The sequence below is a fragment of the Lycorma delicatula genome, chromosome 13 (assembly GCF_047948215.1).
Source record: "Lycorma delicatula isolate Av1 chromosome 13, ASM4794821v1, whole genome shotgun sequence".
Lineage (NCBI taxonomy): Eukaryota > Metazoa > Arthropoda > Insecta > Hemiptera > Fulgoridae > Lycorma > Lycorma delicatula.
The window spans coordinates 25,557,251-25,569,645 of record NC_134467.1 but is presented as its reverse complement, the minus strand read 5'-3'; the positions used below and the strand labels follow the sequence as shown (position 1 = coordinate 25,569,645).

Genomic DNA, 12,395 nt, shown 5'->3' with positions numbered 1-12,395 from the left:
TCGACTTTGAAGTACTGGGTCATCCTCTGTATAGTCCTGATCTTGCCAAATTGTATATTGCCATAGAAATATATATATTTTTTAGAATTCTCATTCAGACTACGAACTTTTTTTAATCTTGGATAAGGGGTATAATTTTTTGAATTAGAAGGAAGCACGAAAAAACCCATTCACAAAGAATAAGTAATTAATAAATATTACATACCCGATAATTTATGAATCGAATCAAGGTTTTTCTTTATTATAATTTAATTTAATACTATCACACCATTTTACTAAATTAAAAAAAAAAAAAAAAAAAAAAAAAAAAAACAGAAATTATTGTTGTAAAATATTTTAATTAATGATATATTTTTGTATAATGAAATCATATTTAAAAAGAAAAATTGAATTCACTTTTCAAGTTATGTTATTTTTAAAGTATACATTCTTGAATTCGTTGTTGATTAGTCAATCCAGTAGATTTCCGTATACAAAATGTAGCCAATTTATTTATAGACAGAATATTATCTCGTATTACTATAAACATTTCACGATATGTCAAATATTATTTACAGATGCTACATAAGAAAAAATCCTACGGTAAAAATTATTTGCGTTATGAATCATTAAAAAAACGTATAAGCTCCGTAACAAACATAAATAATATTTAAGCTAAACAAAAAATCTTATTAAATTTAGAATAAGCTATAAATTATTTACATTTCATTAGTTGGTAACACTGCCAGAAAACATTCCAAAATGAAAAACATTTCAAAACTAATCTTCTGTATAATGTTGCATAAAAAAATTTAAAATAACTGTTTGTAGATAAAAAAAAATATTTATTAAATTTTTAAACAGTTATGTTGTATATTCAGTCAGGAAAAAAAAACAGTTTGTTTTAATTATCTCAAAACTGGGTTTCTTGCCGGCCTCCGTGGCGCGAATATTAGCGTCTCAACTTTTCATCTAAAGGTCCCGGGTTCAAATCCCTGTTAGGTATGACATTTTCACACACGATACAAATTATTAATCTCATCCTCTTGAAGCAATACATAATGGTGGGCCCGGGGGTTAAACAAAAAATAAAACTGGGTTCCTTAATTAAAAAAAATACTCAAAGGATTTAAACAATTAATTTAACTGAAATATAAATTTTCTCGTACTTTCTATTGTTATTGGTGAATTTTTTTCTTCACTAAAAAGATTTATCATTATATATATATATATATATATTAGAGTGGTCCAAATAGGGCAAAATTTTTGTCGAAAAACGTGCACCCCCTGATTTAAAAGTACTCCGACCCCAAAAACCCTAATTAACGTTGTTTGTAATGTCTAACATTGATTTTCCTTCATAAGAACGCTAGTTGTCAATTGATTGAAAGCGATTTTGACAGTTACAATGTGTCAAAATAAGTTTTTGACTTCAAATTCGTGTTCTCCGACCCCAAAAACCGTTATATACGTTATTTTTGAAGTTTTCTGATGAAACATGCTAGCGCTATATCCTCACGACATGAAAATAACCTAAAACCCATGTTAAATCCCTTTTAAAATTCAAGTGGAGTGGGGGATGACTTTTTTCGAATGGAAAGGGTATATATATATATAATGAAAACTACAGGAAATGGCATAAAAAACTGAACTAGAATCTCATTCGAAAAAAAAGAAATATATTAAATGGAAACACAAAAATGAAAAATATTTAGAAACAAGATACGGTCAAGAACAGTAGGTCAACAGCTTCAGGTATCTTGGAAAATGGATTCAGTCAAACGGACTGGAAAAAACCACAATATAAATACAGAAGAAGAAAATAGAACCAGCCTCCGTGGCGGGAATGGTAGCGTCCCGGCCTTTCACCCGGAGATCCTGGGTTCGAATCCTGGTCAGGCATGGCATATTTTACACACGCTAAAAAACACTCATCTCATCCTCCTGAAATTCCTACAACTGTCGGCTGTTTCTGATGCACAGCTTATATACACAATTTAAAAAAATAATTATGGTTTTGTTTAAATATTTTTTCGTTTATTCGCTTAAATAAATTCGCTTTTTAGAAATGCGAATATTTTAGAAATATTCTAAAATGATTCTAATTAAAGCGCGTGCGCATACTGTATTTAATTCGCGCGGGTGTGGCGGCAAAAGCGGCGACGGTCGGCACTAACTAATGTAATTTCTCAACTTTCAAATTTTGCTTGTACGGTTGGCAGACTGGTGTAGCCGCGAGGCTTAACTCAATATATACCGAATCAACCGGGCGATCGAGTTCAAGACCAGCCAGATCGATTTACCTTTTTACATTTTAAATAATACTCATTTATTTAATTCTACCACTCACTCGTGACGTCACAATATAGCAGTACTTGGATCATTTTTTGATGTGGGGATGCGATTTAAAAATAATTTTTTTTCAACTATTATTACATTTTAATTTTAACAAATGTGCCTAAAAAAATTTTACCTTATTAAGTGAAATCTCAAGAGGGTAACATTGCTTTACAGCCTCATCCCGTGGAACTTTTAAGTTGAAAAATTAATGCCAATCCTCATATATAGAAGTAATATGACCAATGTTTGTTCAAAATGGGCCCAGTAGTTCTAGAGATATAAGGTGATTCAGTGGCCAATACCGAATACGTTGAGCTCAGAATAAAAAGGATTTAGAAGAAACAATGAATGGCATGGATGAAGTCCTACGCAAGAACTATCGCATGAAAATAAACAAGAACAAAACGAAAGTAATGAAATGTAGTAGAAATAACAAAGATGGACCACTGAATGTGAAAATAGAAGGAGAAAAGATTATGGAGGTAGAAGAATTTTGTTATTTGGGAAGTAGAATTACTAAAGATGGACGAAGCAGGAGCGATATAAAAAGGCCGAATAGCACAAGCGAAACTTGCCTTCAGTCAGAAATATAATTTGTTTACATCAAAAATTAATTTAAATGTCAGGAAAAGATTTTTGAAAATATATGTTTGGAGTGTCGCTTTATATGGAAGTGAAACTTGGACGATCGGAGTATCTGAGAAGAAAATATTATAGCTTTTGAAATGTGGTGCTATAGGAGAATGTTAAAAATCAGATGGGTGGATAAAGTGACAAATGAAGAGGTTTTGTGACAAACAGATGAAGAAAGAAGCATTTGGAAAAATATAGTAAAAAGAAGAGACAGACTTATAGGCCACATACTAAGGCATCCTGGAATAGTCGCTTTAATATTGGAAGGACAGGTAGAAAGAAAAAATTGTATAGGCAGGCCACGTTTGGAATATGTAAAACAAATTGTTAGAGATGTAGGATGTAGGGAGTATACCGAAATGAAAAGACTAGCACTAGATAGGGAATCTTAGAGAGCTGCATAAAACCAGTCAAATGACTGAAGACAAAAAAAAAAAACCGAATACGTATGCATACAAATGAACATTAACATCTGGAAAAATTTCGATTTGATTTTTTGGGTTTCTTAGGTGTCAAAACGTCAAAATCCGTTGAAAACTACATATACCCAAATTAGAATGATTACAATACTTTTAGAGCTCTAACACTATCTAAACTGGAAAGTAAAATCATATTAAATATCATTTTTCGTTAACTGGAAATATTTAATTCAGATTTTAAATCTTATTAAAAAAAAAAAAAAAAATGTAAATTGATAAATATTTTTAAAATATTATTTTTACACACTAATAAAAGACCGTTTTTGAAAATTTAAATTAGGATTTACTTATCATAATATATTACCATAATTGTTTAATAATTTACTTTCTATTTGTGAATTTTATAAAAAAAAAAATTCAGGAGAGAAGGATAAACGAAAATGAAATTAGAAACAATTTTTTTTTACCAATAAATTAATTCATGATATAAGCTTACAAAGACGCTTATGGTTGGGAATATTAAAATGTAAATTCGTAGAGTATGAAAAATGGGATTCGAACCAAGGACTTTTCAATAAAAGGCTAAAATAGTCATCACTCTGCCATGAACATCGGTAATGTGGTGATTTTACTAAAGATTTTCTAGTATTTGAGATTCTAACAAAGTATTCTTTTTAGTGTAACAGATAAAAAATGGTGTATGGACGATTTTTCTTTATATTTTTTCAATTCACGTTGCATTATTCAGTTTATAAAAAAAAAAATATTGATTCTGAATTTAAATTAAAATAATAATTAATTGTTATATTATTAAATTAAAACTCAAAAAATAATCTAATCTAACTCGTTAAAATATGATAAAAAGTACAATTACAGGCTTATAGTATGAAGCTATATAATTGACTAACAAAATTAACTCGTTAATATAGAGTAGCTGAAATTAGAAAATTAGAAATTCAATATCTAAATTGGCCAGTATATTAAATTGTAGACATTAAGATTAAAGATAAGCTCGTAAGTGGTTATTAAAACTTCAAATATCGATAGGTAGGTAATTACGATATATAGTCAGTCTATCGATTTTATCATGGTTGTTTTAGGCTTAAATGAAAATTTATTTTGTAGATTATCTCTTTAGTAATTAATAAGTGAAATATCCTTTAATATTAAACTAATTTAATAAGTGTTGATTATTAATTGGAATTATTATTTTTTTAATTATATATATTTAATAAATTTTAAATTAAAAATATTTATCTATAGTAACGAATAGAAATTCTCTCTATATTTTATACAAAACGTTCTACCATACACGATAAATATATATAGCTATATAAAGGTGTCCAAAAATGAATTGATATTTTTAATTACACGGAATGTTTTTCGTGAGAAAACCAGAATAAAGAATTTCATATGCTCTTATCAGTAAATATTGAGGTTAAATTATGTACACACATGAACAACAGGTAGAAATTGTTAAAATTCACTTTAAAAATGATGAAAATTTTACGGAAACTGTTCACAAATGCCGTACATATTTTGATAATTATACTGCATCTTCTTGTATCACCATGATTAATTTAATCAATAAATTTGAGTCAACCGGTTCAATTATTAAAAAAAAAAAAAAACAGTGATCGACCTGATACGCCTCGATTAAATGAAATCAAAGGAATGTTAATGGAAAATACTGAAGAACATCAAAAATTCCACATCAATCAGTCATTTTAATCAATAATTAAGAATTTACAGAAGAAGCTTTCTTCAACGAAATTTGATGAAAGATTTACATTTTTTCGCTTACAAGGTTGAAAATTAATACAAACATTGAAACCACAAGAACATACAATTCTTAGGGGCGTTCACAAATTGAGTTTTAGAGAATCAACAAATTTATAACAAATTTTCGAAAAAAAAAGAATCTACTTTAGCGATGAGGCGCATTTTCTTCTTACCAGTTAGTTACTCAACAAAAAGTTTTTGGGATAAAAAAATCCAAAAAAAATTGAAGAACTTCCTATATATCCTCGACGGGTCATGGATTGATGAGGATTTTGGTATGGGAGAGCCGAGTAAAAGGTTTAAGGAAACCTTAACTAATATGAAAAAAACATTTTTTTATTTAGATTCCTCTCAACCATGTTGCATTAAATTTAATTGGAATTAGATATTTAATTTATTATTTTCCTATACCATTTCATATTTTTAGATATTCCATAAAGCCTAGATATCACTGAAGAAATTATCTTTTATTATTATTTTCAATATTATTATTATTATTATTAAAATTTATCAATTGTCGTTGATTTATTATCCCTTATCTATATGAGATAATGTAGTTCTAATTTTATCTAGCTAATATTATCCCCGTTACTTTTTAATCTTTATATGGAACTAGCAGTTAATGATAAAGAACAATTTAGATTCGGAGTAACAGTACAAGGTGAAAGGATGCTACGATTTGCTGATATAGTAATTCTAGCCGAGAGTAAAAAGGATTTAGAAGAAACAACGAACGGCATAGATGAAGTCCTACGCAAGAACTATCGCATGAAAATAAACAAGAACAAAACAAAAGTAATGAAATGTAGTAGAAATAACAAAGATGGACCACTGAATGTGAAAATAGGAGGAGAAAAGATTACGGAGGTAGAAGAATTTTGTTATTTGGGAAGTAGAATTACTAAAGATGGACGAAGCAAAAGCGATATAAAATGCCGAATAGCACAAGCTAAACGAGCCTTCAGTAAGAAATATAATTTTTTTACATCAAAAATTAATTTAAATGTCAGAAAAAAATTTTTTAAAGTGTATGTTTGGAGTGTCGCTTTATATGGAAGTGAAACTTGGACGATCGAAGTATCTGAGAAGAAAAGATTAGAAGCTTTTGAAATATGGTGCTATAGGAGAATGTTAAAAATCAGATGGGTGGATAAAGTGAGAAATGAAGAGGTATTGCGGCAAATAGATGAAGAAAGAAGCATTTGGAAAAATATAGTTAAAAGGAGAGACAGATTTATAGGCCACATACTAAGGCATCCTGGAATAGTCGTTTTAATATTGGAAGGACAGGTAGAAGGGAAAAAATTGTGTAGGCAGGCCACGTTTGGAATATGTAAAACAAATTGTTAGGGATGTAGGATGTAGAGGGTATACTGAAATGAAACGACTAGCATTAGATAGGGAATCTTGGAGAGCTGCATCAAATGCAGTCAAATGACTAAAGACAAACAAAAAATATTATCTTGAATAAATCTATATAATATTTATTAGCTGAATTAACAAAGAGTTCATTTCAGTACGAAATCTAATTTAACAACTAAAATCAAAGAGAATTTTCCAAAAAAGAAAAATATATATATTATAAATTAAAATGATTTAAAATTTTATTTTATTTTTTAAATGTTTAAGTTTGAAATATGACATTTCCCCCAATAAAAAAAATTACTAGAAATATAATTTATTACTTTAATTTTTGATTATAATTTTATTTTAATTAAAATACACTTAAATGTGTAAATAAAAAAAAATCAATTATTGAGAAAGGTTGGTTAATATCTTGTTAAAACATACAAAAAACAAAAAACAAAAATACAGCAGAGTTGCATAACAGCATTCCCGAAAAATCCGACATCAATTATCTATATTCAGATCGTCGTAAAAAATTTCATAGAAATCGATTTATCCAGACTGATGAAAAAAAATTCACAAAAGAAATTAGGCTTTTATATTAGTCTTATATATAAATAAAATTGAAATTAGAAAAACACTTAAAGTGATATATTAATATAACGGAATATCTAATGTGTATAAAAATGTAATTTTGAGTGCAAAAACTACAGAAAAGGAAAAACAGAGGATTATTTATCCCCTCTTCTTTATAGAAGTTTGAATAAAATCAAATATATCGGAAAGTATCTAACTAAATAAGGGTCAATAAATTTTATAAAAAAATTTTAAAATATTGGACACATAAGATCTGATTTCTCAAGTAACCTTGACCTGTTATAACCAAACGTAAATGGTATAAATACACTATATTAGAAACATAATCGTGCTTAAATTTCTTTATAATTGATCAAACCCAGTCTGGAAATTTATATTTATAACATATATTTATAACATAAAAAAGGGTCAGTATACATCCTTACGAAATCATTCAATACTAAACTTTTTTTGATCCAAGGTGGTTACGAAATGACAGAATTTACGTGCAAAATTTCATCTAATTAGTATAGATTTACTAATATAATATATTCATTAAAAAATTTGTAATATAATTAAATTTAATTCGCAAGATTAATTTTGATCGAGCAAAAAAAAAAAAAAATTGTTTTCAATTTCATTAATTTTTTTATACATATATTTTATCTTATATAATATAAATTTTAATAAAAAAAATAATTTACTTATAAAAAAAAAAAGGGAACAAGCCTTTAATAAAAACATTAATACATAATGTTTAAGCATTTGTATAAATTTTTTTATCCATTTATCCAGATGAAACATGAATTATCCGTATAATAGAAGTTTAATTTTATATTAAAATAATTAATTTAAAAAAATGACATGCAAAAAATAATTAAAAAAAAAAAAAAAACCACACTTACATAAAATTATACAACGAAGACATCTTGATAAATTTCTTAATTAAAATATTTAACACTTCTTTATCTTAATTTTAAAAATAATAAAATAAAAATTTATTTGTAATAAATATTTGTCTTAAAGAAAAAAAAGAGAAATAACTACATCGTTCTTCTAATATAAAAATTAATAAAATATTTCACGCACATTTATTTTTTAAACTAAAATAAAAACACTAATATTTCACTTTCTGTATTGTAATGTAATTTAATTATAGGTAATATGTAAATTAAAAAAAAAAAAATAAAGTTCAAAGTTTTTGTATGAATTCAAAATATATTACAGTTAATGTATTTTTTTTTAATGTGAAATGTAATATAATTTGTTTTGTTTTTATGTAAAATAATAAATTATTATGTGTGTAAGGATGTGGTGTAAGTAGATTTAACAAAACCGGGTGTTTTAATCGAGAGGTGGTTATTCTCGTTGTTAACAGAAAGGAACCGCGAACAAAAAGTGATGGTAGCCGTATAAAAACATAAGAAAGGTTGGTTGGTGGTGTATTAGTATACATTTGGCAAAGACATCACAGAATGTAGAATCGTGGAGCAGTATACTTCTATCCTTTTCTCTCTCATTCATTCTTTCTTTTTTTTATATCTACTTTACCCTCTTTCTTTATTACTTATATCTTCCAATGATCCCTCTTTTGAAAAAAAAAAATTACTTCCCCTTTCTTTTATATAATTTATTTTAAATAGAATCATACGAATTATCATCATGATTTCAAAAAAAAGAAAAAAATTAGATTTCTCCTTAAATGTGATATATATATATATATATATATTTTAAATATTCATCTCTTAGATCTGTTACTAAATTTTAAAGTGAATTGTAGGGCAAATTAAAATACCCATTTTACCCCGATAAGTATGAGGGCAATTCAAAAATTATTAACACTTATTATTTAAAAATTTATTTATACAAAGGTAGGGGTTCAAAATGTACATCATTTTTCTACATAATAACCTCCGCTGTCAATGCACTTGATCCTACTGCCCACAAGGTTGCGTATTACTTGTAAAAAGAAGGTTTCCAGATGATCGCGAAGCTACTATTTTACCACTTCTTGCACGTCTAAGTCTGTGGAAAATCAACGACATCCTTGAAAGACCCAAACAAGATCTGGGTTGTAAAGAGGGAATTCCATACCTCGATGATGGTTTGAACGTTGTCATGCAAAAACAATTTCTTCGACAATAGATTTTACTGAAACTGAGCTTTTCGTGGATGATTTGATAGGTAGAACCACGACAAATGTTCAAAGAAGACGCTGTCTTATCGATGGAAACTCGTCCGTTCACCAGAATCGTCTATCGAGCTTACTGGACTTTCATGTCCTTGGTGTATTCTACTAGTCACTTTAAAGTTCTCGATCTACGAGAAAACACTTTTTCGTGATAAAAATCTACGATGAATTTAAGCTCCTTTCATATCTTACAACCGGAAAAGTGGGATCACTGTTCGTTGTTCCTCCTTGGGCAAACTGCTAGTGGAACCGACATATCTACAATGTAAAAGCCGGAGGGCAAATGAGGCAATCAAGATCAAATTTCGCACACTTGACCGCAGTCGTATTAACTCTAAGCACGATGCGCAGAAGTTGTCATGCATACGCATGACAACTTTGAAGGGGTATTAAAACGAAAGTGTAGACAAAGATAAGTGTAGATATCTACACTTCAAAAACAAGTTCTTTCGTGATAGCCCTAGGTATCAAGAAATATGCTGGTGGACCGGTAAAGGATGTAAGGACTGCAGGTGGACTGTTCATTGAAATGATCAAAGACCTACAATCCTCACGGTTGTTGAAAGCGAAGAAGATTGGACTATTAGATTTGAAGTTTTACCACACGGAACACTAAATACGTCGAAGGGTGTAGTTGTGTGCAGGGACTTGCTGAACTGAACCAAAGAGGAGATCGTTGATGAACTCAGTGATCAGAGAGTTATAACTTGTCGTCGATTGAACACCAACCACATTTAATGGTTTCTCCACATTTAATGGAGAAATACAACCCTCTGCGTCACACGTTTTGACCTTTAACAGGTCAAAGTACCCAGATAAGATAAAGGCCAACTTTCACAAGTTAGACATCCGTTCGTTCCGACACCATTACGATGCTTTGGATGTCAGCGGTATGTACACACAGCGGCACATTGTATTAGGAAACATATCTATGTTTGTGGTGAGCCGCTTCATACTGACGACTCATGCAGGGATCCACCTGCTTGCGTCAATTGTCAGGGGAACCATTCAGCGTGATATAGAAATTGTCCAATATATATGGAAGAGATTGCAATCCAAGAGATCAAGACCACTCAAAAGGTGAGTTACGTGGAAGTAAAGAAAACTGTAAAAAATAGATCGCCGAAGACAATTTCATATGCACAAGCTGTGTCATCTTCTGCAGAGTTTCCTTCAATGCAAAGGATGTGATTTCAGAACTGGTTCCAGTATTAGCAAATATGATTGAACGTATCATCGAAAAAAAACTAAGAAATCGTCCAACTAGAGTAGATAGTTTAAAACGGGGAAGAAAAATCCAGTAGTTAAGCAAAAGAGTTGATTTTCTTTGAGGAATGAACCTTTGAAGAAAAAGGACATTGATTGCGAAGAAGCCTGAACCAAAAGTAGAAATCACCGAAATCCCCGTTCAAGGAAGTGACAAGATAGAGGTGAGAATCATACCAAAAGAAGATTTACAAAAAAACAAAAATGAAGCCCCAAAATCACGAAGGCCTTTACTAGAGAGGGCAAAGACTTTGGAATTCGCCCATTATCGGTGAGTGCATCCAGATTGGACTGTGATGCACCACTCACCACACCACAGGTGCCGGTGTTGTTTGATGGCGGCAGTAGGAGATTCTCTTGTCCGGACCGACCTAGAGGAGTAGAGGAAAAATAAGTATGAGATTCTGTGCGATTTCCGCCGGAGGAACTGAAGAATCGATCTCGGATGCATTAGATACCGCAGAATTTGATATCGAGGCCTTTAGAAATATGGAGAGAGGATCAAAAAGGATAGCCGAAAAGGAAACCAAGGCAGTAGAATTTGAAGGAGATGTAGATCGTATGTTTCTTTACAGAATTTTACAATAGTTGATGTATTTTTTAATGTTTTATCTTAAATGTTTTTTGTGATTTTAAATGGCAAGAGTCCTTTAAACCCTTTTCATTTTGTATTTAAGGTGTTCCAATATGTGTTTGAATTTTTATGATAGTGATATTTTGTTTGATAGTTTTTACAAAATTTCGTAACAAATGGGTAAAATAATTTTAAAATAAGAAGGACCTTTACATTCTTTTGATTTGTTTTTGGGATTTCAATAATCATTGACAAGAATTTAGATGATTCCTTGTGATAAGACTAGTCTTTAATTATGTCACTTTTATTCATTTCAAAGGGAGGAAGGTATTTTTCTATTTCTTTTTTTGATGTGGAAGGGCTAATGATCGTAGCAGTTCATGCCCATAATAGGCATTTCTAATTATATGTATTATCTGAAGATATTAATTAAATGGTACTTTAGACTTAATAATTGCTAAATCAGCTGTTCTAATCAAATTTTATGTTTTTTAAAAGTATTTTATATATACAATAAATCAAAATTCAACATAATCTATAAAGTTACAAGAAAAGAAATTGAAGTAAAGAAAATGAAGGAAAAATAAATTATATATAATTTGTATAAAAATCACGTCACTGTGATTAGAGTAGGAAACCAGGAAAAGCAATCTTCAATACCGAAAGAAATGAGACAAAGAGAGATAGTTTTTATCTTTTCAACAACTAATATAGAGAAGAAGAAATAAAGGATTCCAAGGAAATATCTGAGAGAAGAGTAACAATCAAATAAAAGAAAAGTCGTTAAGATTCATTGATAATATTTCTCTTTTGTAGAAACTATAAACGGATTAGAAAAAAAAACCCAAATAATATAAATTCGTTGGTATCAAAGAAATTAAATTTTAAATGAAATAAAAATGAAATTTTATATTAATGGAAATAAGGTTTAATGATGGATTAGATATTAAAAATGGAGAATGTAACATTATAAAGAATTTGATGAATTTTGTTATTCGAATAGGAAAATTTGAAAGTACGAACTTTCAGGCCTAAAGGATTGTACCGGTGTAATTATTATGATTCAAACTAATCATTTGAAGTACAGTCAAATTATACCAAATTATTTCAATATATCAAAGAAAATTTAATTATTTTTTTCATAATCATTCAGTAAATAAGATAAAAAATACATTTTTATCATTAACACAAATTGTTTTATAGATAACGCCACTCCGCCGATCTCCGTGGAGGAGTAATAGCGTCTCGGCCTCTTATGAGGAGGTCCCGGGTTCGAATCCCGGTCAGA

General features: G+C 29.3%; 1 protein-coding gene across 4 annotated transcripts in view; it reads right to left on the bottom strand.

Annotated features, from left to right (window-relative positions):
* Positions 1-8,521, bottom strand: part of tn (tripartite motif containing protein thin) — a 285,381-nt gene extending 276,860 nt beyond the window's left edge. For 2 of the 4 annotated variants that reach the window (XM_075380954.1, XM_075380955.1), the window contains exon 1: positions 7,982-8,517. The gene's annotated coding sequence lies outside the window, so the exon portion shown is untranslated. Of the gene's footprint in view, positions 1-7,981 lie in introns of all 4 variants that reach the window. The other 2 variants (XM_075380953.1, XM_075380951.1) reach the window with 2 other exon arrangements.
* Between the last annotated feature and the right edge of the window lie 3,874 nt (positions 8,522-12,395).